Genomic DNA, 24,697 nt, shown 5'->3' with positions numbered 1-24,697 from the left:
ACTTTGTCCCGAAGTTTAATGTATCTGATTTCCTTTGTAAATGCTTCATTTCTTTGAAGAATGATGCCTTGTGTCCTGATAACTTTCTAGGAGTCTAGAGTAACTGTGGCTTCTCGTCATGCCCCAATCTCCTTATCACAGGAGTGACTTCTCAAGGAAAATCACAATTCTGAATTCATTCCGTATTTACAGATAATTAGTTTGAATTTCAAGGACCCTGGTGCTTTAAAGAGCAAACATCAAACATACCTAAACACAGATATGCCCAGATATCTTAACACAAATGTTAAATACACAAACCTTCCGTGTGTGTGTGTGTGTGTGTGTGTGTGTGTGTGTGTTTTGTGCCTCCTCCTAATTCTCTCTGGGGTGAGGAGATATTCATTGGTAAGAAACAAATATCACCCAATAGGTTTGCCTTCTGGGCAATTTGGGATAAGACCTTCTTGCTGACTGTGGCTCCCATAGACTCGGAGATTTGGCTGGGACAGGGGTCTGGGCCCAGTACAGGGGAGACCCTGCTCTTATACGTCCTGTGTTTTACCTTCTAAATGGGGTCTCTTTCAAATCAGTGCCCGTGGGGCCAAACGGCAGGTGACCTGTTTCCTCTGTTTTCTCCAGGAAGTCTGCAGCCTCACCCATGTGCTCCCAGCCTTGAGACTGTCCAGCTGCAGCCCACTCCCCTCTCCTTCAGATTCATGAAAACCCCTCCGGGTAAGGGGGGTCCCACTTTGCTGGGCGCTCCCAGGACACCTGCCTGGGCTCAGCAGGGGCTTGGTTTGAAGGTGTTCACAGTTGCGAGGTTATTCTGTGACCCTCCTAGCTGCTGGCCAGGGAACGTCTTCTTCTAAGTTGTGGCTTAGCTCAATTCTCCTCTCCAAGCTTTCACCTTGCCTTAGCAACAGCAAAATCGCTTCCTCCAGAGATGCCCTCAAAATCCAGCCCTTGTGCCTGAAGGGGCACTGCGGACTTCACTGGGTCTCAGCTGGTTCTCAGAGGCAAGTCCCTGAAAGCATGGTCATGGCCAACCTAGTCCCTGGGCTGTGACCCCTGGCCCTGCTTTCCCCAGGCCTGCCCCCTTCTGCCTCTTCCTCAGAGGGTGAAGGTTTCTGTGGGACCCAATCACCTTCTCTTCTAAGCCAGGGCCAGGGCAGCCTCCAGGCCTGGCCTGACCCCTGACCTGGGTCCCCATGCCTGCCTCTTCCCAGTGCTCCCCTTACACCGGTCTGCTGCCCTTTTCTCCACAGCTATAAATACCCCCCCTTCTCCTTCTTAGGAATCAAGCAATGCAACTTATCTCTCTGGTCACGCACGGAGCTTGGGTCTCCATCCAGTGACCTCGGGCTGAATTGCAAACCTTTGCTCAAGCTCCAGTCTCCTGTCTCCACAACAGGCAGAGCCCCTCCCCACCCTTTTCTCAGACCCTTGCTCCCCAACTGCCACAAGCCCCTCCTCAGGGAAGCCCCTGGATTCAGCCTGGATCTCTACAGGGGTCCTTGGGGTGGGCTCCGGGGCACTGAGCGCGTCCCCTATGAGTGGTGTCCCAGGGAGGGATTCTGCAGCTCTGACCCTGTGTCCCGGTGGCTCTTGGCCTGTAGGTATTTTCTGATCTCTTTCACCTTCCTGGGAGTTTGTGTGGCCTGGGGGGAACCTTTGGAAAGGCCCATTGAGCACGACAGGTTTGTGGGAGGGGACAGAAAAGCAGGTACTAGAATCTCACAAGCCCTGTCATCTCAGGCCTATGGCTGGAGTTGTCTCAGGGTCCCCCAGCCTGGCTCAGGCTCAGGCTCCGGCTCCGGCTCAGGGCCACCCTGCCCAGCTGCCTTCCCTCTCGCCCTATTTGAGGCCTCCCCATCTGTGGTTGTGGAGATGGAGCCCTTTTTTTCTGGGAAAGCCCTCAAATCCTGCTTCTTGGCCGTAAGGTCTTTAAGGTGATTTCACAGCAGCTGCGGGGCTTTCCTCCAATTTTTTTAGGCTGTGGGGATGGAGAATTCAGTTCTGGGTCTGGACTTCCTCTTCGCCCCAATGTATCCCATTTCCCTGGACTACAGGTCGCAATCTATAGCTTTTTGGCCTTCCGTTTGCAGTCTCCCACATGGCTCAGGGCTCAGCCCTCATGAACGCCCTTCAGAGGGCTCTTTACCTGCAAGAAAGACCGGGTGCCAGATGTGAGTCAGAGGTGAAGGTTCTGGGCTCCCTCGTTCATTTTGTTGCCATCCCTCCTCCTGTGGGTCTCCCCTGGTCTCTGTCCCCGCCCGCTCTCTAGCCTTGCCATCCTGGGAACTAAGCTGTCATCTCCTTAGGCCCCTGGCTCTTGGACCGTCCTCCCCTTCATGCTTGTTTTGGGTTCCAGAATGTTCTGATGTGTGTCCCCCAGACAACAGGGTCTCTGGCATTGGAGCCCTTAGCAGCGGTTTGCTCAGGGCTCATCTGTGTCCTCTATTCCTGCCTGGAGGGTTTTGTGACTTGATCTCCAGGGTTGAACCTCCAGGGGAGGTCGGGGGCTGCCTCTCTGGCCGGGGCTAGGCCCCCCTTCTCCTTCCCTAGCCTGGGGCCCCAGCCTGCTGTCTGTTTTTCTCTCTCCTTAATGCCAAGTCTGCCACACCCATTCCCGCCCAGCTCCCCTCTAAACTGGAAGCCCTGTCCTAAATCTCCTTTCTTGGGCTAAAATAGCCGTTACCTCATCTCTGACAGTCTGTCTTGGGTCCTCCTGGTTCCTGCCAAACGAAGCAAGATCATGTGTGAGGGAGCTTACAGCGATGGGGTGGAGACATGGGAAATTGAGGCCTCTCAACATCCTTGTTCTCAGTATTCTTGCCTGTCCTTTTTCTGACCTAATCCTCCAGTAACCTCCTCTCCCCCACTGTTTAGAAAGCCACCAGAATCTGTAATGGCCCAGGAGAGAAAACTCACCCATCTACCTCATCCTCTTCTTGCTCTTGCGAACAATATTTCTGTCCTGCCCTGTATTTGCTAGGCACAATAGCTGTGAATTTATAAACTTGGGCCTAGGCTCTGTTGCAGAGAATAAAATTCTCTGTAGATCATTTCAGCAGGGAAAGGACTCACGAGAGGAAATCCAGAGGTATACAGAATTATTGGGAGGGCTGTAGACCCAGATTCGAACTCGTTCTTTCCAGACTGACTTTCAAAGTAACAGTGCAAACCTGGGCCACCTAGGAGTCTACTGTCCCTTGGTCCACTAGGAGGTCCCGGGCTGCTCGTACCAGGACCACAGCAGCTGAATGGATGCCATGGAAGTTGGTGACGGGCTGAGTGTCCCTTTACTAGGACAGGGAGAATTGTCGCAGAAGCAGAAGCATATCCTCCGCCTCATTGCCTCTTTCCACATCTCTCCAAAGAGTGATCTGCGGAACCAAAACCACTGACCCTCAGCTTGAAGAGGTCCTGGGCCGGTGGTTTATAGCTTTCTGGCCCCCATTGTGTCATCAGGCCCCATGCAGGAGGGTGGGCTAATCCCTCCCATCTATCGCCCAGAGTTGCATTGAATTCCCGTAGCAACACTGTGAAGTAGGTGCTTTAGTTGTTTTATGTTTTGGGGAACAGGATCAGAAATAGGAATTTTTGTGAGCTCGCACAGCTCATCAACAGCAGGCTGGGATGGAACCCCAGCCCACTTGGCTCCCAAACTTGGCTTGTTCTCCTAGATAACTTCTTTCAGACATCCCCTCAGGCCAAGGTCCAAAGGCCTGGGCGCAGGCAGGGCACTTTAGGACATCCCATGTGTAGGCTAGCAGAGAGACCAGCTTTGAAAGAGGCCCAGGGCCTGTGATCGTCCTGAGCCTTTGACGTATGTGAAGATGGCCCAAGCCCATCAGACCTTGCATTCTAATTCCTGCTGTTAAAATCCTGGTCACTTCTGAGCTATCTGTTACAGGGTTTTCTTTTAATGATGAAGTCCAGAAAATACGGGATGGGGGGAGCCTTCTCAGATCTTATGGGAGCATGGACGACCTGGGAGGACGGAGGTCAGGTCTTGCAATATTTTGATTAGGCCCCAGAGACAGGAGGGGAGGAGGCAGATGGGACCAGGGTCAAGAGGGGCGCTGCCCTGGGCCGTGCACATCAGAGGGTCTGCTCTCGCCCCTCCAGCCCCCCAGCTCCTCCCCACAGAATGATGAGTCTACAGCACAGACACTGTGTGCCTGGGGCACCCCCGCTTCTAGACCCTGCTGGAAATCCCTGGGATCCCAGGACTGTCTGCCCAGGTGGCTCTAAGCCTGCTTTCAGGGTCTATTCTCCAAAGGGCAGACTGTGCCCCCCGTGTGGGCACTCCTAGCAAGAGAATGGCCAAGGAGTAGCTGTGGAGGGAAGGTGTGGACAGAGCTTTGGATGTGTGGGTTAGGGAGCTATATGCATGCACGTGAGACCCCTTAAATTGTGGGATAGTGAAGAGGGTGAGAAGGGGGTACGCTGCAGGCTAGGAAACGGGGGCTTGCTTTCACTGGGCCACCACATTCAAAAGTCCAAGAATTTAAAATTCAAATCTGTAGTAGGTCATTATGAAGGTGTATTTGTCAGGGCAGGAGGATGTTGTCATGGTTCATTAGCTCGATTTAGAACTTTTTCTAGCCCTACAGTATCTGAGTTTCCCTTTTGTACTCTTGCTCAGGCCTTGCAAGTGCTAGGGGTGGGCTGGGGCTCAGGATTAACAAGTCAGATGGTGGGCGGTGGGCCCGCTGGCGAGAGGAAAAGCCTCTACAAATGGTGTTGGATGAGGACATAGTTTTGCTTTTTTATGTCTGGGCAAGAGCAGGGTGGGCTTGCAGCTGGTCACGGAGGAGGGCGTGACACGGCAAAGAGGGGCAGAAATGGGAGCAGGAGATAGAGGTAGGGGTGCGGGCTGGACTTTTGCCTCCTGGGGGAGGGAGGGGATGATGAAACTGGCTTCTGAGGGAGGGTGAAAGGGCAGGAAGGGGAGGGATGTCCCCAAATCAGTTTGCATTTGAGGTGTACCTTCCCGTTGCCTTTTCCAGCTAAATAAAAAGCCTGTTTTTCTTCTCTTCTGCTGCTCAGCAGGATTCCACAGCCCAGGTGCTTTTCCTAGTTTCTCATTCTGAGGGTCAACCCATGAGCCCTGCTCTGTGTGCCACCTGGGACACCAGAGCTGGCTGGCATCTGCAGAAGAGAAGCCTAAAGGAAGCACTGTCTCTGTCTCTTGGGAACCAAGAGATGCTGAGGCAAAACGGGGGTCCTTGGGCGCTGCACACAGGTGAGGGCCAGGTGTGGGTTGCTGCCAAGATGTGGCCAGCCCTCCCTTAACTATAAAGTTCCTTTTGCATTCCTCAGGTGAGGATTCAATGCTGCAGTGTAACCTAGTGCACAGTGGGGCCTTGTGTGGTCAGTCTCTGTGGTAGATGCAATTCTAGAAGTACAGACCAACCAGCAAAGAGCCGTGAAAGAGGAGGCCGCCTTTACTTAGCTCTCCCGAGGAACACCTTGTACACCTTGACTGTATTTAGCATTCACAACAATCCTGCTCTTATATAAGCCCCTTCTTTATTCTGCTTATTTGTCTCGTGCCCAGAGGCTGTTCAAGCATCCCCAGCCCTCCACTTCTCTGGTGTTGCTGCGGTCAGCAGCTCTGATCCCAGCATCTCCTTTTTTTTTTTTTTTAAAGATTTTTTATTGGGGAAGGGGTACAGGACTTTATTGGGGAACAGTGTCTTTTTTCCAAGTCAAGTTGTTGTCCTTTCAATCTTAGTTGTGGAGGGTGCCATTCAGCTTCAAGTTGTTGTCCTTTCAGTCTTAGTTGTGGAGGGCACAGCTCAGCTCCAGGTCCAGTTGCCATTGCTAGTTGCAGGGGGCGCAGCCCACCATCCCTTGTGGGAGTCGAACCGGCAACCTTGTAGTTGAGAGGACGTATTCCAACCAACTGAGCCATCTGGGGGCTCAGCGGCAGCTCAGCTCAAGGTACCATGTTCAATCTTAGTTGCAGGGGGCGCTGCCCACCATCCCTTGTGGGACTCGAGGAATTGAACTGGCAACCTTGTGGTTGAGAGCCCACTGGCCCATGTGGGAATCGAACCGGCAGCCTTCGGCGTTAGGAGCATGGAGCTCTAACCACCTGAGCCACCGGGCTGGGCCCCACATCTCCCATTTTTGGTCCACGGTATCCCCCTTGCTTAACTCCTTCTGGCCTAAGGACCATCCTGGCTTGAGGACCTGAGGGTAGAAGTCTCCCTACCAGTGCCCCTTTGACCATGGCCAATCATCTTCCCACAGTCAATCCCTGAGGTGTCACTGTGACAGGCCTGATGAGGGCTGCTCTGGGAGTGGGGGTAGGGGGAGGAGGTGAGAGGTCCATGGCTCCTGCCCTGGAGAACCTCACTTAGGGACAAGTCACCTACTGTATGTCAGCGCTGTAGGCGCATCCCGTGCTAGACATTTAAACCTCACGACAACGCAATGAGGTAGGCATTAGGCCATTAGGTCTTTGCAGTGTGCCAGTGAGATAATTTCAGATATTTTGATCCCCAGTGTGCAGACCAGGGAACTGAGGCTCAACAACTGTTGATTAACATAGACAAGGCCAGACTCCCACAGCTCATGCCCTTGCCCCATGCCTGGATCCCCCTAATACCCATCAATAGATGGTATGTCCCAGGCCAGGCTATGTGCCAAGGGCTGGCCTGACTTTCAGGGCTGACTGCAAAGGGAAGGCCAGGTGCTGGGCCTTGGAGCGCTCATCTGAACTCGAGCCTCAGTTTCCACCTCTGTGAAATGGAGCTACACCTACCTTAATTAGCTGGAGGGAGGCATTGAATACCTGAGAGTTGAGGGGCACTCCTACCAGGGCCTGGCCTAAGGAGGCTGCCCAAGAATGTTTGCTGAATAAAGGAGGGTATGACAGTTGCGGACTCAACAATGGAAGCATATACTTTGTCCAAAAGAAACAGACTCCCAGAGAGGGTGTGTTGGGGCAGCTATGAATGGGGCAGGGGAGGCAAAGAAACTTGGAGTGGGCATAAAAGGAAAGGGGAGGGTAGCAGGGGCAAGGTAAGGTGGGAGCTGGCAGCTGCTGGCCAAGGAGGCCAAGTGTGAGCACCCAGGAAGGCTCAGGCCCAGGCAGGGCAGAGCCTGGTGTGCTGAAGGTCAGTGTCAGATGTGCATTGTCCAGTCCTCTCTGAGGCCCAAATCTGGGAGTTCCCTCAACTCCTTCCTCTCCCTCCCAGCTGCAATGTCTGAGGTCGTGATGTCGTCCAGATTTCATCTTCAGTGGTTCTGAAGTTGATCCTCTCCTGTGCAGCTTTCATCGAGGCCTCACCTCTCTACGGTTCCTGCAATAGCTAGCGACAGGCGCGGTTGCACAGAAATGTCCATTCATGGTTTCTCTGTTGGAGGCACTCTCCAAAGTCCCTGGGCTCCAAATACCATCCATATGTTGATGACTCTCAGCTACATATCCAGCCCAGACACCCCCTGCTCCCCCCAAGCCTCCTGCTTCCTATGTGAGTGGCATGCTCAGCTGCTCCAGCCAACACCTCAGGTCGTCTTTCCTGAGCTCGCCTCACTCCCACATTTGATGCTGCATCACGTTTGTCCTACTGACTTCACCTTGAAACCCTGCTCGAATCTGACTGATCCTCTCCATGTATACCACTCCCCCTGTGGTCTAAGCTGCGTCACCCGCCCCCCCACTGCAGCAGCCTCCTAACTGGCCTCCCTGCCTCTGTTGTGAGCCCGTCACTCTCCCTGCAGCAGCCAGAGGGACCTTGGTGGGCATGCAGCTGGTTGTGCTCTCATCTGTTGAAATAATTTCACTGCCTTCTTCAGCCAGGCTGAGCCGGCCCGTCACCCAGTTATGTCTCTGGGCCTTTGCACCTGATGTTCTCTCTGCTGGGGGTTTCCGTTTCTCCCCTTTACCTTCCCTAAAAGAACCCTCATTTTGTTTAGGAGAGCCCTTCCCAGCAACACGCAGAACTGGATGTTGCCCCCACCCCAAGGCCCCGGGGCAAATCTGGATTGGGTTGAACAAATCATGGTGGTTCTCCCTCCCTTGCCAGTGATTGGTTTAGGAATGGACATGTGACCCAGTTCCAACCAAGGAGGGGAAACTTGTTAGTGGGCTTCGGGAAACGGTCTCAGTTTTCCTCTGGATGCCCTCGTTGTGTTTAATCGAGATACAGATACCTGCAGCCTTGTGGCCATGAGGGCCCTTGCTGAGCAAAGTTGACACACTGGGAAGACCAAGTGGAAGAAAACAAAGCCTGTATCTGAAGGACCAGTGGAGCTGTGGATTGCACTGGGCATGGACCTGGCTGCCTCTGCCTTCCCCTGTGAGATGATGTCTCTTTTGCTTGAACTTGAGTAGGAGTTTTGTGTTACTTACAATCGTATGCAGATAGACTCCATCAACATGTGACTCCGGGAAATTGTGGTAGATGTGGGCTCGCTGTCGGTTCACAGAGTGACAAAGCTGCTTCTGGAGCTGATGGCAGCATGGGCCACACTGATAGAGCATCGGGATCCAGGCTGGGGGAGGTGAGGTGGGTTCTTCTGTGCTGCCCAGACCCACCTGGAGAGGCTGTGGTCAATTCAGGGTGATCATTCCTGGACGCTGGCTGACCCACTGGGGTCCACCTGCTGAGAAGAACACCATATGGAAGAGTCTGGAAAGCCTGTCACATAAGGGACAGGTGAGAAAATGGGGCTTTGTATCCTGGCACAGAGAAAGCTCAGGGGAGGTAGCATGAGTTACGTCAAGATGCGTGTGGGGCTGATGAATGGAAGAGAGACCAGCCATGTTTGTGCTGCTCTAGACGACGAAGAGGAAGTGAGTGACAATAAAACAATTTAGGGCAAACTTTAACTTTAGTGGGTATTGCTCTCACCTGGGTAACTTGGGGAAACCACATGGGCCCAGGCCCTCTCTTTCTGTGAGCTGGGATCTCTGAGTTCTTAGCACTCCAGGGGACTCGGAAGCATGCCAGCACTGGGCAACCCCTGGTACCGTGGAAGGAAGTCAACGTGGGGCTCCTCAGATGGGCTGGGTGCCGAGCTGGGCCCACCTCCGTGTCTCACATTCCATTTGGACACAAATCCTTAGCGTCAAGTATTGTTGTTACAGATGGTTTTGGGAAGTTCCCCAATAAGAAGCATCACTAAAAAAAAGAAAGGGATAATCAATGCAATGGAAAAAGGAGAATATGAAAGACAATTCTTAGGGGAAGAAATAAAAATGGCCAAGAAACCTACGCAAAGGGACTTCTTCAGTGTGGCAGAGATCATAAGCGGTCTCCAATATCCACCTTCCCTTTTTTCATAGGAGCAGAACCCTTGAGTTTTGGCTGGGCGCATGGTAATCCAGAGGAAAAACATTCCCCAGCCTCCCATCTAGGTGAGGCTATGTGCCCAAGTTTTGGCCAATGAGAAGTAGCAGATTCCAGGAACCATCATGAAAAGATGGCTGGTAGGTGTCCTTTGTCTCCTTTTCCTTTATCCCTTCTTCCCTCCTGTGACCGGGATACAAGACTTGATTGTTGGGGCTCCAGCAGCCATGTTGCACTATGAGGAGATCTTAGGCACAGAGATCACACACCTCAAAGTAACAAGAGAAGGAATCTGAAGCCCTTGAGGCCAGATGTGTTCCAGACGTTACGAAGGTAATTTGGTACATATGCCACATTCTGTGCTCTTCTCCCATAGAGCCTGGGGGTACCTCATGCTGCAGGCTCTTTGGGGTCTTCAGCCCACCTCTGATTTCAGCCTCATGTAGACAATGTCCCACGTCAGCTGCAGCTGGCAAGTTGCCCTCAGGGTAACCCTTAACTTGTAGGGCCCAGGGGCAGCTGGGTAGATGTTCAGCAGCCCCGAGTCCTCCAGGAGAGCACTACAGGCTTCTCACACGGTCCCAGAGGAGCTGACGTTCCCCCTCATTGCCCCATCATCCTTTGCTGTGACCTTGACAGTAACTCTGGTTTTGGTTTTTCCAAACTATTCCTGTCTCGCTTTTGCCAGTCCCCGCCTCCTCCTTCCTGCCATCACCTTCCGAATAAACCACCAGCACCCAAATCCTGTCTCTGGCTCTGCTTTTGGGGAGCTCAGCCCAAGACAACATCCTAATGAAACACATTAACGTTTCTCTCGCAAGCGGCATACATATTCACAATAAGTGAGATAAACAGAGACTCTAAATAGCCTCACATCAGTTTGGGTCAGGTTTGCTGTCAAACAGGTAAAGAAAAGGGGTTTGGTGTTCCGAGCATTTGGATTTCATGGCTGTGGATAAGGGACTGGCCTGTACTCACCCGGTGCACAGAGGTGCACTTTCTCATGCTTGGTTCAGTCAGTGTGACTGGAGAATATCCTGCTGCCACAGACTGTTCCCGGAAGTCCCCAAGGCCACAGCAGTGACCAGGACATTGAGGCCCTGCCTTCAAGGAGCTGACATCCAAGTGGGAAGAGACAGTTGATAAACATAGGTATATAAGGTGATTTGGCCTCTGGCAACACTGGGGGGGGGGGGGTGAGATCCCAGGGTAGGGGGAGATAAGGCCGCATTCCATGGGGTGCTTGGGGGGTGGCCCATCTGTGGTAGCAATGTCTGAGCAGGGACCTGACTAACGAGAAGGATCCCAGGACACTGATCCAGGCACAGGGAACGGCAGATGCAAAGGCCCTCAGGCTGGGTGAAGTTTGACCTGTTTCAGGAGGGGTGAGGAGGCCACAGGGGGAGGCACAAGGTCTGGCAGGGAGATGGGAGCCAGGACTAGGTTAATAAGGGTTTCTAGTTTCTAAGGACAGAGGGGTTTACTGATGAGCTTCAAGGAGTGGGGCTGTGGTTTCCACCATCTGCTTGTCCATAAGGAAGTGGATGTGAGCATTAGTGGCAACAGGGAAAATTCAGAATCAGCGGAGTGGTGTTTGCTGCCCACCCAGCACCCATGCCAGCCCCAACGGTATCCATGCCCCCACATAACAGGTGCTCCAGGGAATGAGAGCTCCTGATTGGTCTAAGGGTAACCACGCCCCTGCCAGTGATAGGTCGGGAGTAAGCATGTGACAGTCCTGGCCAATGAAATATCAGGGAAAGTCGGGGAGAGGGGGCTCTGTTGGGAGTCCTTGGACACAGCTGGCACGGGGCTGACACCTGAGATGAGGGCTGAGCAGAAGGAGGGAAGAGTCTGGAACCCAAAGCTCGTGCCACGCCTCCTGCCGCGCAGAACTGGGAAGGTGCTTGTGGTCCACTCCAGACTGAGCAGGGGTTTCAGTCACTTGCAGCATAAAACCGCCAGGGGGACAACAAGCAAAATGGCCATCAGAAGGGAAGTCGTGACAAGTCAGAGCACGGCCATACTATGGAATTGCCCAGAGCCATTGCACAGAATAAAGAGCGAGTGGCCTTGTGCCCTGAGTGGGAACCAGCTGCAAGAGATACTGTTGGTTCTCAACTCGGGATGATTTTGTCACCCAGGTAGATTGCCAGATTAAGCAAATAAAAATGCAGGACACCTGGGTAAATGAATTTCAGATAAACAGCAGACAATTTTTAAAGTAAAAAATGCCCCAGATAGTGCATATTAACCAGATGTCCTGTATTTTATCTAGCAATGTCTGGAAATATTTCCGGTTGTCACTACTGGGGGGAATGACCCTAGTAGGTAGAGGCAGGGATGCTGCTAAACACCGTGCAGTGCAGAAGACAGTCCCCCCACAAAGATTGATCCAGCCTAAAATGTCAATAGTGCCAAAGTTGAGAATCTCTGTATTAGATGAAAGACAACAACCCGGTAAGATATGGCAGAATCCTATTTGTATTAAAAAGAAAATCCAATTAGCTATGCAATTGCATAGAAGAAAGTCACACTCTAAAGTCACGTGGGATGGGGTGTGGATATCCTTCTTACTCTAAATACTTCTGCAATGTTTTACTATATTTTTAAAGTTAGTATATAGATACACACACACACACATACACAAAATACACAGAACAAAAGGGTGGATTTTTCACAAAGTGAACACACCCATGACAGCACCGGAGGAGGACTCAGAACACGACCAGCGCTCCACGGGGGGCCCCTCGTGCCCCTTCCGGTCTCTGGCTGCCTCCCAAGGATGATGGCTCTCCTGACTTCTGACCTGTTTTGAACTTCTTACAAACGGAAGGGATTGCGCAGTATGTATTCATTTGTGTCTGGCTTCTTTCCCTGAGCAGTGTGTCTGTGAGTCATTCATGTTGAGTGGTAACAGTAATTTGCTCTCATTGCCGTTAAATATACCACCGTTTACTCATTCATTCTGCCCCTGATGGACATTTGAGTTGTGTCTAGTCTGGCACTATGATGAATAAAGCTGATATGAACATTCTTTCACAAGTCTTCTGGTGGGCATATGTACTCATTCCTGTTGGGTATGTACCTAGGAACAGACACTTTCATCATAGGGTGTGTGTGAGTTCAGCTTTGCCAGATATGACCAGAGAGTGTCCCAAGTGCTTGCACCAATTCACACCCCCTCCTCCCCCAACTATATATGAAAGTTCTGGTTGTGGAGAATCTTCACCAACTCTTGACATGTCCTAGCAATTTCATTTTAGTCCCTCTGGTGGGTGTATAAATTGGAAATGCCTGTGATTTTTCATTTGCATTTCCCTGATAATGAAGCTGAGTACTTTTTCATATCTTTATTGACCCTTTTGGATGGCCTCTTCTGTGAAATGCCTACTCAAGTCGTTTGTCCATTTTTCTCTTAAGGTTATCTCCTTTTCTCTCATTGGTTTGTAACTGAGTCCTGTTTGCAAATCTCTTCCCCACTGAGCAGCTTGCCTTTACCTTTACTTACAGTGCTGCATCCTTTTCTGGACCCCACCATGACCCTGGCTCAGGTAATAGAAGGGGGACTTCAGTACAGTGATTCAAGGCAGAAAACGTACCAGACAGTCTTAGCATAATAAGGTGCAGGACGGAGAACAGCCAGAGGTTAATCTTTGCACCGTGAAAGGTCTGGTTGTCTTTTATAAGTGGCACTGTTGGACTAGACCCAGTGAGGGGCTCTGCTCTTCCCCTTCCCTGAGAACCGGAGCCCCCCCCCCCCTCATGGGGGCAGTCACAGACTTGGATAAAGCTGAGAAGGATTGACAGCCCATGCTGAAGGCTGGATGCAAGATGAGACAGAGTGGAGAGAAGTAATAAACAAGAACCAAGGTACGGAGTGGAGGGCAAAGGAAGTATGAAGGGGGTGAGGGTCCCAGAAAGTGCTTCCTGCTCTCACGGGACAAATCCAATAGACCTCACCTCATGGGCACTCTATTTGTCAGAACCACATCCCTCCATGCTGCCACCACGCCCGGGCCACCAGTGTCTCTTGCCTGTATCACTGGCCTCCCAGCTTCTATTCTTGCCAACCCATCCTTAACCACCCATTCTGTGCCAGCAGCCAGAGTATCGAGATCATTTTAAATGAACAATAGAACATATTTCTCTTGGCCTTAAACCTTCAGGACTGTTTGCTGCACTTAGAATGCATCATCAACAACTTCCGGGGTTAACCAGGCAAGACACGGTCTGACTCAGACAATTATCTCCTACCGCCCTTCTGCTCCAGCCGTACTGGTTCCCTGTTCCTCAGACAACCATGTGTTCCAGCCGCAGGACCTTTGCATATGCTGACCCTTCCATCTAGAATAATACGCCCCAAACCTTTCCACACTGGCTTCTTCTCATTTGGGCCCCATCTCAGTGTCACCTCTCCTGAGGTGTCTTTCCAAAGCCCTTAAATGTGGCCCTACCCGGAATCATTATCTGCTCTCTCTGTTTTATTTCCTTCCTAACGCAGGTCACTCTGAAATGATCTACTTTTCTACTTATTTGTTTGTAGACTGTGAGACAAGAGGACTTGTTTGTCAGGTCCCTTGCTGTGTCCCCAGAGTCCCAGCATGTACCTGGCACACTGTTGGGACTTGGTAATGATTCTTTCCTGAAGTTTGCTGGAATCTGGACTGACAGGAGGTCCTCTGGGATCCTATGTAGGCTCTGCCAGCTGAGGGAATATGTGTTCTGTGCAGGATGCTAAGCGGCTACTTGGGGTTTATTACCTGGGTAATTAAAAAATGATTATAAAAAGTAATAATTACAAAAGAAAACGATTGAGCTGGGTGAACCCTCAGTGTCCTTGAGCCTTGCTAACTTAGGACATCTACCAGGTCTGAGCTCTTGAGACGGGTTGGATTTTGATGGGAGCAGGTGGGACACAGGGGAAGGGCATCTTTCAGTTCCAGTGGGAGGCACCCTGTTGGGCTGCCTGGGAAGAGGCAGGGGTGGGGTTTGGGTTACCTAAGTACCCACCAGCCTGATGGCTGCCAGCTCAGAGTCAGGGAGCCCACAGACCCCAGGAATAGGAATGATATCTGCTCAGGGGCCAGGCAAGAACAAAGATGAATGAGGCAGCCTCAGTGACAGAGGGAGTGACAGCGTCTATGAAGAAATGGAACTCTGTGCCTGGCCCAAAACCATTGGTAGTAAAAACAAAAACAAAAAAAATGAGGCCAGCCACAAGAGTAGGTATGGAGCGAACCGATGACAGCCTGTTGCTGTGGATGAAAAACTGAAAGATCTGGAGACCACTCAGCCTGAGCCGGAAGGGCTCTGAGGTGGAGCCTTATTTTACAGATGGGCAAACTGAGGCCCAGAGAGGGGGACTGGCCAGGACAGAGGTCTCTGGACTACCAGCCCAGTGCCTTATTTTCCAAGCTTTGAATTCTGCGGACAGCCAGAGCTCAAGGGAGGGGATGGTGGGGCATGGTGGTGGAAACTTGTTTGCTCCCACTGGAGAAGTGAGGGGGGCCTGCAGGCCTGGGAGAAGGGGGAGGAGCAAGGGGAATGGGATCATCCTTAGCGCCCAGCCCTGCAACACAGGGAGAGGTGAGGGAGGAGGAGGGCAGGGCTGGGGCATTAGGATTCTAGGCAGCTCCAGACACCCAATTTTCCAGCTGGGTGCCCTAGCAGGCTCTCTGAGCATCCTGCTAGAGCCGGTCTAATTGACAGGGAGAGAGGTGGCTGCTGGGGGTGGGGCAGCGGTGGGAGAGAAAAGAGGGTGGAGAGGGACAGAGAAGGAGGGGGAAGAGAGAGGAGGAGGAGGATAAAGGTAGGAAGGAGGGGGAGAGGAAGAAGCTAGGTCCCTTAGGGAAGGCAGGTGGACTCTGACACTGGTGGGAGGAGGGTTTGCAGGATGATGCAGCTGGAAGGGAATGGAGAGAAATGCCACCCCCTGGTTTAAGAGAGGAGCCCCAGAGAGAAGAAGCACTTACCTGGGGTCATGCAGCCAACAGGAGGCAGAGACGGGATGAGCCTTCAGACTCTCAGGCACAGGAGGGAGATAGAATCCTGAGGGGAAGGGAAGGGGGCTTCTGGGGCGATTGGAGGTGGGGTGGCCCCAACCTCCTCCCTGGGCCATGCGAAAGTGCTTGGGTACCGTCTGCCTGCTGCCTGCCTCCCTGCAAGCCCTTTCCACCTGCAGCGGCAGAGTGTTGTGGAGCACAGATAATTGGCACTTGTGACACTGTGGGTACATGGCTGGCTGGGGGCCAGAGCCGCCCCCGCCCCCCCCCCCACGGCGCTGATTGGAATCATTAGCACTAATGGCAGGAATGGGGGCTCTGTTATCACACACCGCACTCAGCCTCGCTGGGGAACCATCTCAGGGAGGGGCGAGGGAAGTAGGGAGGAGAAGGGCAGCCCGGCCCCTCCGGCCCCCAAGGGCACCTGGGTCAGCCTCACCATGCTCCTCAGCAGTGTTGGGTCAAGAGTGGGCATGTGCTCAGCCAGCTGGGCCCAGAGTGCCCACCTTCCCCTCAGACCCCAAGGGAGGCCACCTGTAGCCACCCAGCACCTGTTGCTCGCTGAGCTGCACTCCGGGTGCCAGGAGGGGTTTTCTTTAGGCTGCAGGAGTTTATAGGAACTAAAGGTAATCTTTCCCTTGGGCTCCTGCTTTTTACATGGTTCTGTTACTTGGCCCCTTCTAGACAAACTCAGTCCACATGGGGCTTCTCCTTGGACCTGCTCCTGGGGCCCTGTCTAGGTCCACGGGCTCTGGCTCATGGAGATTAGCTGGGCAGTGTCCCCTGGCAGGATTAGGGTGTCACAGGGTTGGTGCCACCTAGCCTTCCCTGTCCCTGTGTTCTTCCTGAGATAGCTTTCTCTGTGCCCCTGCACCCCACTCTGCCCAGGAAGCCCCCACACCAGGAACACAGTAGACTGCCAGGTGCTGCACATGCCACCTCCTTGGGCAGAGCTGGGGGCTCCTCCTCTCCCCCTTGGATCCCAGAACCCACCGAGGCTCCTCTCCTGGGCAGGGGCCCTGCCACCACTGAACTGGCAATAGCCCTTCCTCCCCCACCAAACCCTACCGATCGCAGAATCTCCTTCCTCTCAGTGCTGCTCCTTGCTGACACAAGTCTCAGATTTTTATTTAGAAACTCAAAAGCTGAGCCTTAACTCCTGTGGACACAGCCAAGCCTTGAAGGCAGTGAGCCTGGAATGTTCTGAGCTGGAGGAAGCAGGCAGTATAAGACGGCTGTGGTGAGAGTGGGGTGTGAGCACAGCGCAGGATGCCGTGTGTGCCCTGCAGGGCCCCACATGTGCTGGTACCCCCCAAATAAGTGGTGGTTCACAGATAGATGAGGAAACCAGGAGGAGGGAGGGTCCAGGAAGGGGGTCCCCATCTGGGGCTCACCCTGTGCTGAGCTGGGAGTCGAGTGTGTGGGTCTAAGATGGAGTTAAGGCTGGAGGTGGGCGGGGCCCCTGGGGGCTTCTCAGGAACCTCTAAGCATCCTTGAGCAGAAGTAGGCCGGTCGACCAAACTGGGGCAGGGGCAGGGAATCTGGGCCGAGGGCCTGGCTGGTCCCTGGGGCTGTGCCTCGTGCGCTGGCGACTCCATTGCTGCCCGTCCCTGCCGGGGGAGTCCAAGGCAGGGCCGCCTGTCCACCCATTGGTCAGTCCTCGCCCTTCATACTGTATAGCCCCTTGCAGACCCCTGGCTCCATCATGAGGGTCTGAGGCTCAAGGAGGTGACAGCCCATCTCTGACCCCAGGGCAGCTCCGTGGTGGGGCTGGGATCTGTGCCCAGGCCTCTTTGGGTTAGGGTTGGGCCTTTTCCAGGCCATCACATGCTGTGGGGGAGCCAGAGATCCTGGACTCCTTGATCTTGTGCCGGCCTCAGCCTCCTCCCTTGCTCTGTCTCGTCTCATGAAGCCTTTCATCCCTTCCCCCTTCAGCACAGGGCCCCATGTCCCCTCACCCCATCCCCGTGCCTGTCTCTGCTGAGTGTGGAAGGCCCTAGTTAGGACATATGAAGTAGGCTGTGTTCTCCCTCTCTGTATGCAAAGACAGGCCTGATGGCTGAAGGCAAGGATATTGGAAAGGGTGTTTGGATATCAGAGGGATTGACTAGATGGAATTTAGGGTCTCCTCTGGCCCCAGATCCAAGGAATTTGGGGGCTCCTGACTTAGAGTTTCGGATATTATACCTTTCCCAGGGGAATCTGCATTTTCAGAGAGAGATAATGTTGGAAATCTTCCAGATACGAAAGAATGGATTGATAATGGGAAGGCGGGGGCCCTGTGACTAGCCTGTGTGTGTCTTTGTGTGTGTGTGTGTGTGTGTGTGTGTACTGCACCTACCAGCTGTGCAAACTTGGGTGAATCCCTCAGCCTCTCTGAGCTCATCCACAACATGGAGGCTACCGTCCCAGGCCCAGGGGCAGCTGGGCAGATGTGCTTCAGCAGCAGGAGATGAGGGTTATTCTGTCCATGGCTGTGTTTGCGATCTTTGTCCAGCCAGGCAGTAGGGAGCCCGTGATGGTTAATGACTGAGGCAGTGAGGGCTGATTACGAATCCCTGGAGCTTCAGATCTGGAATGGACGATTGGAACAGGCCTGGAAGCCATGCCTTCCCAGAAATAATGAAGGTAAGGTTGGACCCAGAGCAGGGTGCGCTGGGGTGTTGGGGGCTGGAGGCAGGGAGAGCTGGGGGTTAATGTCGTCCAGCTGTGCCCCCTCCCTACGCTACTGAGGGGGCTGCTGGGAGGTGGCTGGGGATACCTGAGGGGTGGGTACAGGCTGTTCACTGAGTGGCGGCTATGTGTATGTGTGCATAAGTGCACACATGTATGTGTATCATGTATGTGCGTGACAGTGTGTCTGGTGTGTGTGTGTGTGTGTGTGTGTGTGCACATGTGGTGTGTGTGCATGTGATGTGTATGTGTGTGTATGGAATCTGTGCCTTCCTGTGTACACCTGTGTTCTGCTGCCACAGAGAGGAATGCACACAGGCCGCCCAGTCTCTGGCCAAGGGCAGAGGAATTCTTTATTTCCATGGCCTTGCACAGTGATTACGTCTCCAAACTTTTCCTTAACCATCATTTCTTCAAAATGAAAAACCAAATTGCATCTCCAAGCAGCTTGAAAATCGATTTCTTTCAAAATGAACTTTTGGAGAAACGATTCCAAAGAGAAATCAGAGGAGAAAGGTGGGAGGGGTGCGGGGTGGGGACAGAGCAGCTTCCAGGGCCTCCAAGGGCCTGAAAGAGGTGAGGAGGGGTGGGGCAGGGGTGGAGAGTGGGCAGGTGGTGCAGTGCCAGAGGGCACTCTGGGCCCCTGGCTGGGCCAGTCCCTGCTCCCAGCCTCAGCCAGGGCACCCCCACTCCCCGTGGGCCCTCAGTTAGAGCCCTACCCAGGGGCCTGGTGTGGGAGACTCTGGGAAGTGCCCACTTCATGCCCAGGCTGGAGGTCTTCTGGGGCAAAAGGGGTCTCAACACTTCATTCAGAAATAATGGTGGCTGCCAAGTTGTCATTTAATTCTAATATCATTTCTGGATCGGCTCTGTCGTCCCATTTTAATGACAAACAAAACAAAGCCTAGCCAGGGAGGTAAGTGGGTTTCTTTGAGGAAGTCAGGACGAGGGTTCCGGTTAGGACAGGCTTAGCACTGCACCTCCCTGCCATGTAAGAGTCACAGCCAAGCCCAGGACAAAAGGAAGGACTGGATAGCCCTTCACAGGGGAAGAGGGGTGAGCTTCAGGGTTTGCTGAGCACCTACTGGGAGCCAGGACTTTGGCATTTATCAGTCCATTTCACACATAACTGACACATAGGCTCAGAGAGGTGGAGCACCTTACCTGAGGTCCCAGACAGGGAGAGGTCCCAGATCAGCCTGGATCCAAAGCTTGTCTACCGTCCAGTCACCACACAGAGCGTGAGGGGAGGGCTTTCTGGAGGAGGTGACTTCTGAGGATGATGGGGAAGGAGTAGTGGAGAGGGTGCTCCCTGCCGAGGCACCAGGATGAGGACCAGGCGAGGCAGGCAGCCTGTCTGAGGGCAGCAGAGGTGGGCTCTGAGCAGAATTTCCTAGGGTGTGATAAGGGGTACCCTGATCCCAAGCCTTGTCTGTTAGCTCCCAGGGCATTGTCCACCTGGCCTCTGAGAGTGGGCAGCGCCAGGGGCTTTAGTGGCGAGCTTAGCGCTCCTGGGTGAGTGGTGTATGTGTGTGTAGATTTATGTGTGTTTGATGTATCTGCAGGATTGTGTGTGTGTGCGCGGTGGTGATGGGTGTGGACACTGCAGCCAGCTCAGTGTAGGAAGGTGCCTGCCACTCGGGGTGGGAAGAGGGTGGTGGGCCCTTGTGACTGGGCCATGGGAAAGATGGTGGCTGTGCCACTGCAAGGTAGGAGCCCAGTGTGGCTCTCACAGCCCCTGGTCCTCTCAGCAATGCTCAGCCCTCCACCTTCCCCCCACTGCTCTGCCTCACTCCCTATTTGACAGGCCTCGGAGACCCAGAAACATGCTGCAAGAAAGGGCTAGAGGTGGGGGTGGCTGGGGGGAGGAGGGTTGGGGAGATCTGGAGGGATCTGGAGAGGGCTGAGTAGCTGGAAGGGTGTGGGGGTGGGAGACTCAGAAAGATGGGGACTAGGGAGACAGAGGGCCCTGAGGATGTGCAAGGGGGTTCTGGCTAGAGGAGACGGGGGAAGGAGTTGAGGGCCTGGAAGGGGCTGGGGGGTGGGAGAGGGTGCGTGGCTTGAGGTCAGTGGGAGAGGCTGAGCAGGCTGGGGGGCCATGGAGCTTTCTGAGCCACGATGAAAAGTGCCAGCGAGGCTGCTGTCTGCCGCCTCTCCTCCCTCACTGCTTGGCAGCTGGGATTTTGATCATCTTCACAGCACTGAGCAGCGGGAGAACTGGGGAGGGGGCACGCTGGGTTAGTAGCAGTGCGGGAAGCTCGCCAAGGTGGAGGTGGAGGAGGCAGGAAACACAGACCGTGAGCCTTGGGGGCTGAGAGAGAGACAGAATCTCAGACTGGAGGCGGCCTGGTGGGGGCGAGGCGGGGGCGGGGGGCAGGCTTGTCCTCTCAGCAGATCAAGAAATGGGCCGGTGTGCTGCCCAGTGTCCCTGAGGAAACTGAAGCTCAGGGTGGGCAGGTTGTCCCCAAATCATCTAGTGAGAGCTGGGATTACAAAGCCCATGGTTTTGTAGGGGGAAGGGGAGGAAGGGGTGCGTGGTCTAGACCTTGGGCTGGGGACTTCCACCTGCCTTACATGTCTTTATTCCTGGGGATGCCTGGCAGGAGCCCTCAGTCTGGTCTCTACCCTGTGAGGCCTCAATGTGTGTCCTTAGCAAGTCACTGCCCCTCTGTGGGCCTCAGTTTCTCTGTCTGAGAAATGGAGGAGGCCTCAGACTAGACCATCTGCCATATTTCTTACAGCTTTTGTGACTTGAACCCCAAGAGACCCACCTTGCCAGCATTAATGGGGTGCTGATTGGGCATAGCTAAGCTCTTTACCCAGGACTGTCCCTTAGCTGTTGTGGGACCTTGGGCAGCTCTGTGCCTCAGTTTCCCCCCACTCCAACAGGGGCTTGAAAGGGATGTGTCTGCCCAGGCCTGGCATAGAGTAGCCATACGAATGTGGCTTCCTTACCCTTCCCTCTCCTTCCACCCCTCCCTGCCCTACATCCAGCTCCTCCATCTCTTGAAGCCTCTGCAGGCTGGCTCTGATGAAAGGTTCATTTTCCTTTCATTGTGCAGGTGACAAATTCTGCCGCCAATAATCACTTGTGAAAAATCAACAGTGAAGCCCAGAGGCTCCCAGGCCTCTGGAGAAATTTGAGTGGATTTCCGGAGGAGCAGGGTGGAAAAAACCCAGGGGCAGCTGTGGGATCTGGAGGGAGAAGGCCAAAGAAGGACAGCCACACTCCACGTGCGCCTGCCTGGACTGGGCTAGCCCTGCAGGGGGAGGGACCCTGCCCTTCTCATCAAACAGGTTGGCCCCGTCTTCTCCCTGTCCTCTCCTTATCCCTAAGGAGATAGGGGTGGCCCTCTAGGCAGGGGAAAGGCCTGAGTAAACTAGGATGGTATGATTGGCTTGCTCCCAGGATATTGGGGAGTCAGGCCTGGCTAGGGGGTTGGGGAGAGACAGGGGATAGGAGGGGAAGACAGAAGGCAGGTGAGTCCTGTTCTGAAGGGTCTGAAAGCCTGGGAGAAGTTTGGCTCATTTGGAGGACACTAAAGAGCCACGGAAGGTTTTGGAGCAGAAGACGGAAGTGCAGAAAGCTCTGTTTCACCCGTCTTCTCTGCACTTTTTAGGATGGGGGCCTTCAAGGGAAGACTTAGCCTCTAAAGACCCAAGCCTCCTCTCCCGGGGGAGGGTTAGGGAGGCAGAAGGAGGGAGGCTAGGGGTGGCACCTACCTAACAGATGGAGCACCACCCTTTTGCCAGGCTCTCAGGGTTCCCTACTGGGTGATGCAAGTGGTAAGTGGCTGAACTTGGCTTTGAGCCTAGGTCTGACTACAGAGCCCTGGCAGGAAGGGGATCTTGGCTGTGATCTGTCTGTAGGAGGAATTCCCCTAAATGGCCTCATTTGTGCCGCTTCCTCCCTCGGCCCATTGTACAGATGAGGAAACTAAGATTTAGAATCGTCAAGGGTTAGAAGTCACCAAAGAAACCAGTATTTCTGATACTTTATGAATAGATGAGAGTCAGGATTTGAATCCTCTGTTTGGACTCCCGAATCAGTGCTCTCCAGGTGGTACCAAAGAGCTTTCTCTGAGCTGCTGCTGATGTCAGATAGCATGAAAGACCCAGAACCAGAACCATCTGGGAAACATTCACCATTTTTGGAAACAGCACAGAGAGGGAAAGTGACTTGTCCGAGGCCACACAGTAGCAGAGAAGGGACAAAGACCCCGGTCTTCAGACTTTTCCCCCAAATCTGGGCCCAGGCTAAGGGGCACCATGGACTCAGCCCTGAGCTGGGAGGGAAGGGCAGGCGCTGCCCAGCTGTGGTGAGTGCTCCCTGCCTCTGAAGCTGGATGGGCAGGGAGGGAAGGAGGGCAAGTGCCATGGCAACCAGCCATGATGATGGGGCAGCAAGCTGCAAAGTGGACAGCAATGGAGCAGGGTACTGAGCCCCCTTCAGCTCCTGGGGAACCCCCAACCACAGCCAGAGCACTCAGAGGCAGGCCTGGCCCCTTCAAGACCACCTCCATCCTCTCCTGGCAGCGACATCGATCCACTCAGCACCTACTTTCCATTTATATTGCTGCCCCCACGGCTGGTGGTGATGACAGTGGATCGCTGCTCTCCTGATCCTTCTCACTCTGTCCCTCTTTCCACTTCTCTCTGTCCTTCCGTTTCTCCCTGGCTATCTCCATCTGTCCTTGTCTCTCTCAGATTTGAGCTTCAGACAATTGTGGTTTCAAAGTCCCAGCCCAGGCATTTCTCAGCTGTGACCTTCATGGAGCCATGTCCATTGCCTTGCCCAGGCCTCATTTCTCTCTGTCCGATGGGGTAATACCCATGGTGCCGGCCTCTCAAGGTTTACCTGTCTACGGGAGCCCCTGAGCATTCAACAGGTGCTCACTCAGAGGTAGCTGCCACACGGAGATGGGGATTTGTGATAGAAATCGTTGGCTTCCCGGTACCTCCCACCCACCTACACCACCTTCTTTCTGGCTCTCCATCACAGAGCAGGAGGCCCGGCAAGCACCCCACTCTGCTATTTCTCCTCCAGAGCCTCCCAGGAGGTTGATAGCAGGTTCTCAAAGGGATATTTGGCTTTGTTGGAGTCTCCTCTGCCCACTTCTTCTCTGTGAGAATATTCTCAGGGTGGCTGCTGTGGAGAAGGGAAGGAGGGGACACCTGAGGGATTTGCTGACTAAGCGGGATACTTAGGAACGGGAGGGGGCCGGGTTCCAGCAGGACTTGGAGCAGGCAGTGCCTGTTCCCCAATCAGCTCCCAGGCGCTGGTCTGGGTTTACATGTAGCAGAAGAGGCTCGGGAGTGGGGTCACAGGTTCCACCTACCCTAACCCAGGTTATTTGACTGTGGGGGTTTCCCTGAGCCTGTTGGGGTCTCAGTGTTCTCCCCTGGAAAATGGGCCTGCTGATCCATGCCCTGCCCCCAGAAGAAGGGACAGAACTTTGCCAAGCTGCAGACGGAGGTGCAGACCAGGCGATGAAGTGACTGCTGGGTGATAGAGTTGGCTGGCAGAGACCCCAGCACCTCTTTCTCTGGCTCTTCACTGGGTCCTCGGGCTCCTCTTGCTCTCTCCCCTGCCCTGAGCTCAGGGCCAGCCCCAGGCCCTAGCAGGAAGGCAGGGCTCCCACCAGCCCTAACACTACCATGGCCCGACACAGACCCTCAGCTTGTGTTTCCACACCCTTCCCTGGTATGAGCCCCAGCCAGCCCTGTGGGATGGGGCTAAACCCCTTTTTTTGTATTTAAAAAAATTATAGTAAAATATGTATAACATAAATTGACCATCTTAACCATTTTAAGTGCGTAGTCTGTGGCACTAAGCACATTCATAATGTTGCGCGATCATTATCATCACCCATCTCCAGAACTGTCCATCTGCCAGACAGGAGCTCTGTCCCCGTTAGACACAAACTCCCCATTCCTTCAGCCCCTGGAAACTGGGATTCTACTTTCTGTATGAATTTGCCTATTCTACATACTTCCTGTAAGTGGAATTAGAGAATATTTGTCCTCTTGTGTCTGGCTTATTTGGCTCAGCATAATCAGATGACGTCTTTTAACAGATGAGTAAACTGAGGCACAGAGAGACCATGGGGCTCCCCCAAGCTTGTCCTATGCCATATCCTTTCCACCTCCTCTTTCCTGTTCCCTACATCCCTGTGAGTGTCTCAGTTCGCTGGTCACTCCTCCATTTCACCGAGGAAGAGAAAGCTACGAGGTCCGAGGCCCCAAGGGCGTAAGAACCCCTGAGTTGAGAGACTCCCAGTACAGTGCTCACACATCAGGGGAGTCACCTACCTCTGCCAGGGAGGGCCCAGGGGCTGGGTCAGTCCCACGGTGGGAATGCATCAGGGACCACCATGCTCCTTGGCAGGTCCCAGTATCTTTTCCAAGGCTAAGCTGGATGACCAGACCCTGCGGTTGCCTCAGGCTGTACTGACATTACTTCTCCCTGGGGCTTTCTGGATAAAGGAGGGGACAGGCTAGCAGAGCAACATGGCCTGAGGGTCCGCCTTGAGCAAAGCAGAGTCTGATCTGGGCTGTGGCCTTCAGGTGACCCTCACTGCTTACACAGCCCCCCATCTCCCTTCCCCCTCAAGTTTCCCAGGCTCTGTGTATGTGTGTTTGAAGAGGGTCAGGGTGGCTGGCAAGTGTTTAGGAACTGGGAAACCTATTTATTATGCTCTCAGTGTGAGCTGGGGGACATAAGCA

The 24,697-nt window shown here is 53.7% G+C and overlaps 1 long non-coding RNA gene across 1 annotated transcript; it reads right to left on the bottom strand.

Moving 5' to 3' along the window:
- Positions 1-4,978: 4,978 nt before the first annotated feature.
- Positions 4,979-15,432, bottom strand: LOC141570171 (uncharacterized). The gene is made up of 3 exons (XR_012494123.1): positions 15,269-15,432; positions 8,856-9,125; positions 4,979-8,604 (listed from the first exon to the last, which is right to left on the bottom strand). It is a non-coding gene; the product is annotated as an uncharacterized LOC141570171 (long non-coding RNA).
- Positions 15,433-24,697: the final 9,265 nt, after the last annotated feature.

Source organism: Rhinolophus sinicus, linkage group LG02 (genome assembly GCF_036562045.2).
Source record: "Rhinolophus sinicus isolate RSC01 linkage group LG02, ASM3656204v1, whole genome shotgun sequence".
Lineage (NCBI taxonomy): Eukaryota > Metazoa > Chordata > Mammalia > Chiroptera > Rhinolophidae > Rhinolophus > Rhinolophus sinicus.
Note: the sequence above shows the minus strand (reverse complement) of the source record. Positions and strands in the feature narration are given on the sequence as shown.